Raw genomic sequence first — 4261 nt, 5'->3', positions numbered from 1 at the left:
CATTCTCTCCTTCACATTTGGATTGTATTATCTACAATCCTTGGATCACAGAAAGGTGTCTTTCTTCCATGTGGACTTTTTGCCACCTCACTTGTTTGAAGACAAGCCTTTCTGTAGACCCCAGACGTTAATCTTTATGGTTGCTGGACACCATCTAGTTTCTTCACCACATGCTTCGGTGAGCTCTTCATGAGGGCAAGCATCAAGCAGAACCATGTCATAAGAACGAATTGTTTTTAGATTGGGGCTAGAATTAAGTTGGAGCCCCAAGGGCATTCATAGTCATTTTATGTTAGAGAACACCATAAACCATCTCTTGATGCTTTCTGTGTCATTCATTATTGTCCCCATTGAGGCCTTTAATGATGCGACTTGAGGCTTGAATTCTTTTTAGTTATTTTTACCTTTGAGAAATGCTAGCCACGTTTTTTCCTTTTTGTTTTCTAAGTCCAGGTCTGTGCAATTTTTATTGTAATACTTTATTTTGTGTTCTCGATCCACCATTTAAAATCTTCTGTTCAGCTCTTTTACTTGATCTTTTTCCTTTAGGTTTAGTTTCTTACTCTAGAGCTAGTTTCAGAGTATCTTCTGGTATTCAAAGAATTTTATTCTTTCCTGTCTTTTTAATGGTTCTTTGCTTTCTCCGTGTATGGTGTCATCTCCCAATTTGCCCAGCCTTCAGATTAATGCTCGGGGCATCACGTCTATTCCTGAGACAGTCTCATAATTCAGTTGGGATATACACAAAGTGGCATTTTGGCTATTCTGCATTCATTTTAATTTTCTTTTGCTTCAACCTGAACTTGCATATAAACAGTTGATAGTCTGTTCTGTAGATGGCCCCTGGATTTGTTCTCACTGATCACAGATGTAGTCAATTTGCTTCCTGTGTATTCTATCTGGTGAGGTCCCCATTCTATCACTTATGTTGTTGAATAGAGGTATTTGCAATGAACAAGGTGTTGGGTGTGCAAAACTCTGTCATGTGATCGATCTCATGTCATTTCTGGCATCAAGGCATTCTTGTCAAACTACTGAATCCTCTGTTTTCAACTTTCACTTTTTAATTATCAGCGCATCTTGAGTACATGTTTGATCAATTTCAGGTTGCAGAAGTTATTAAAAATCCTCAATTTCTTTATCTTTGTCATTAGTGGTTGGTGTGTAAATTTGAATAATAGTATTTTCTGATCTTTCTTGTGGGCAGATGCATAATATCCTGTGACTGAGAGTGTTGTACTTCAGGATAGATCTTGAAACTTTCTTTGTAATGACTAAACTTCAATTTGTTGTCTCTGCCATAGTGGACCGTATAATTATGTGATTCAAAATAGTCAACATCTGTCCATCTTAACTCACCAATACATACCATTTAACTTTTTATGACTTCCAGTTTTCCTAGATTTACACTTTATAAATTCCACATCCAATTATTAGGGGATGTTTGCTGTTGTCCATTCAGTGTCTGAGAAGTGCTACATCAACAAATAAAGTCCTGCAAGCTTAGCTCCTTGCACATATTTAAAATTAACCTGACTCGGAGGAGGTAGCTCTTCTCCAGGTGTATTTTGAGTACCTTCCAATCTGAGGGGCTCATCATCCGGCACTGAGATTCTCAGTGCTCTCCTGCTATTCATAAGGATCTCACTGGCCAGCTTTTTTTCCAACAGGACATTGTTAGACCCTTCTCCCTAATCTATCTTCATTTGGAAGCTTAGCTAAGACTTGTCCACTATGGGCAATCCTGTTGAAATAATGATGGCATACCAGCCACACAAAGCCACCACACTTTGACAAACTCACCGATGAGTGGTGGAGGGCAGATACAGGAAGGAGGAAATGGCAGCACAGTCATGGCCAACGAGCTGATGACCTGACAAGGTACAGGTGAAACACAGCGAGCCCTCAGGGAGCCGACGCACACTCCCAACCAGGGAGGGAGGCCATGTGTGGCCACTGCTAATCGAGCTGGGGGTGGGGGTTGGGACCTTCCTCAGCAAGATTTTTTTTAAGTGGGAGGGAAGTGGAAGGACAATGAAAAGATTGGAGCAGCAAGAGAGAACAGCTTTGAGAGGAAAAAGAAGACGTGGGCTAGTGTTTGATATGCTAACGGTTGGTGTCTGTGGCGAGGCCTCACTTCTGGTCACTAGGGGGTTGTGCCAGGTAGGGGAAGAGTTCATATCTCCCTGCTCCCTCGTGGGTGCTGGTGGAGTCCACGTGAGGGGAGCTGGTTGTGTCTTGGTACAGTCGGAAGCCTGCATTAATAATTCACAATGTGGGTGCTCTGTGTGTACACAGTTCACCACTCCATATAGCTTCTTGTTCCTCCTCTAGTATTCTGCTTCTTTATCCTTTCCTCTGGACACTGTAGGGCCAGGTCTATGCCCAGGTTCGCTTCACTTGGGTTTTTAGTTTTGATGCAGAGGATGTGAGTTATAGATAACTTTAAAACAGTAACACTAATAATAGTTACAGTAGTAACACATATCAAAGCATATTAAGAATGAATCAAATTTTCCTACTGAAGAAATCAGAAATTTCAAAAAATGTAGTCACTGGGTTATGGTCGTCTGTTGTTTGAACCAACAAATTTTTAATAGTTGCTTCTGACAGATCACAACTGGAATATTTAAGTTATATAAGATTGGAATGCAAGAGAACTTGAGAAGTAGTTCTTTGGCAGTTATGACGACCATTTCCCATATTTAAAACAAAATTTCAGCAAACAAAACCATCGGAGAGCTATACTCCGTGGTCTGAAGTTCTGCCTCCTCTGCAGGACTGCAATGGCCGACACACTGTCCAAAATTTATATTCCGAAAACAAGCCTGGAGGTGAGGGTTGTTAATCTCTTCATTTCTTGCAAGTTGTTAATATACAGATTTTGTGTCTTTCATGGTATTACCATTGATTTCAGTGATCCATTTATTAATTTTCATTTTAATGGAAATATTACTTTAAAAGCTTAGTTGCATAGATAAATACCTGTTTGGATTATAAAATACAAATGTATCCTAACACTTTTTTTCTAGATGGCAAAGGCATTGTTTTCAAATTTTGTATACCCAAAATTAGTATTTCATATGTTTTTCAGTTTACTGTAGGAGTGTTTTGAGGATATCAGTTTTTAATTCTACTTAGCTGGATATTGAACATAATAAATTTACTATACTTTTAAAAATGATAAAGATATATAGTAGCGATCACACAGTACTTCTTGATATGAGTGAACTATTGAATGGAATTATGTTTGGATTATGCCCTAATAAAATGCTTTGAAACAAAATTGTAAAGCTAGTTAAGCCAATTACACTGGGTGATGTTCATTCACTTGAATGTTATTTGGCTCACATTTTTTTCATTGGACATGTGCTATTCATTAACTCTGTAGTACTCGCCAAAGGTCAATGAAACCCAGGTCGCCCCTCAAAAAATGTATAGGCTAGTGGAGGAGACTAGAGATTTATAAATAGTAATTATAATACACTGCTAACAGTGATGTGACAATGTTGTTGGTGTTACATTTCCATTGAATCTACTCCACCTCACAGCGGCCCTGTGAGCCACAGAAGGGAACACTGCAGGTCCTGGGCCGGCCTCACACTTAGTCTTTGGTTTGAGCCCATTGTTGCAGCCACTGTGTCAATCCATCTGGTACAGGGTCTCCTTCTTTTTCACTGCCCTTCTACCTTACCAAGCATGACGTCCTTCTCCAGGGACTGGTCTCTCCTGACAACATGTCCAAAATATGTAAGACGAAGTTTTGCCATCCTTGTCTCTAAGGAACATTCTGGCTGTATTTCTTCCAAGACAGATTTGTTTATTCTATTGGCATTCCATGTGTGTTAGTCCAGGTAGACTCGAGAAACATATCTAGGGAGACTAATATGTGTGTAAGAGATAACTTTATATTAAAGAGTAATTGTATATTAAGAAAACACCCAAGCCCAGTCCAGATCAAGTCCATAAGTCCTATATTAGCCCATATGCCCGATACCAGTCTATAAATTACTCTGTAGACTCATGCAACACATGCAATGATGCTAAATGCAGGAAGATCACAGGCCAGTGGGTGAAAAGTCTTGTGGACCCAGTGGTGGTGGAAGCACCTCAGCACTGGTGTGGGTCTCCACGTGGTTCCTCCAGCTCCAGGGCTTTGGCTCCATCAGCGTAGCTCTATGTGGTTTATCAACAGGAATGTCTCATAGCAAGAGTGTCTGTCCCACTTTTTTCCAGAATCCTCTGGAAAAGGCTGTGCCCA

At 40.1% G+C, this 4261-nt stretch overlaps 1 protein-coding gene across 1 annotated transcript in view; it reads left to right on the top strand.

Moving 5' to 3' along the window:
* IFT80 (intraflagellar transport 80) overlaps positions 1-4261 on the top strand; it is a 183342-nt gene that overhangs the window by 162200 nt on the left and 16881 nt on the right. The gene's annotated exons all lie outside the window — the stretch shown is intronic.

The sequence above is a fragment of the Echinops telfairi genome, unplaced genomic scaffold, assembly GCF_000313985.2.
Source record: "Echinops telfairi isolate 266 unplaced genomic scaffold, ASM31398v2 ScPeMD7_7420;HRSCAF=8458, whole genome shotgun sequence".
Taxonomy (NCBI): Eukaryota; Metazoa; Chordata; class Mammalia; order Afrosoricida; family Tenrecidae; genus Echinops; species Echinops telfairi.
Note: the sequence above shows the minus strand (reverse complement) of the source record. Positions and strands in the feature narration are given on the sequence as shown.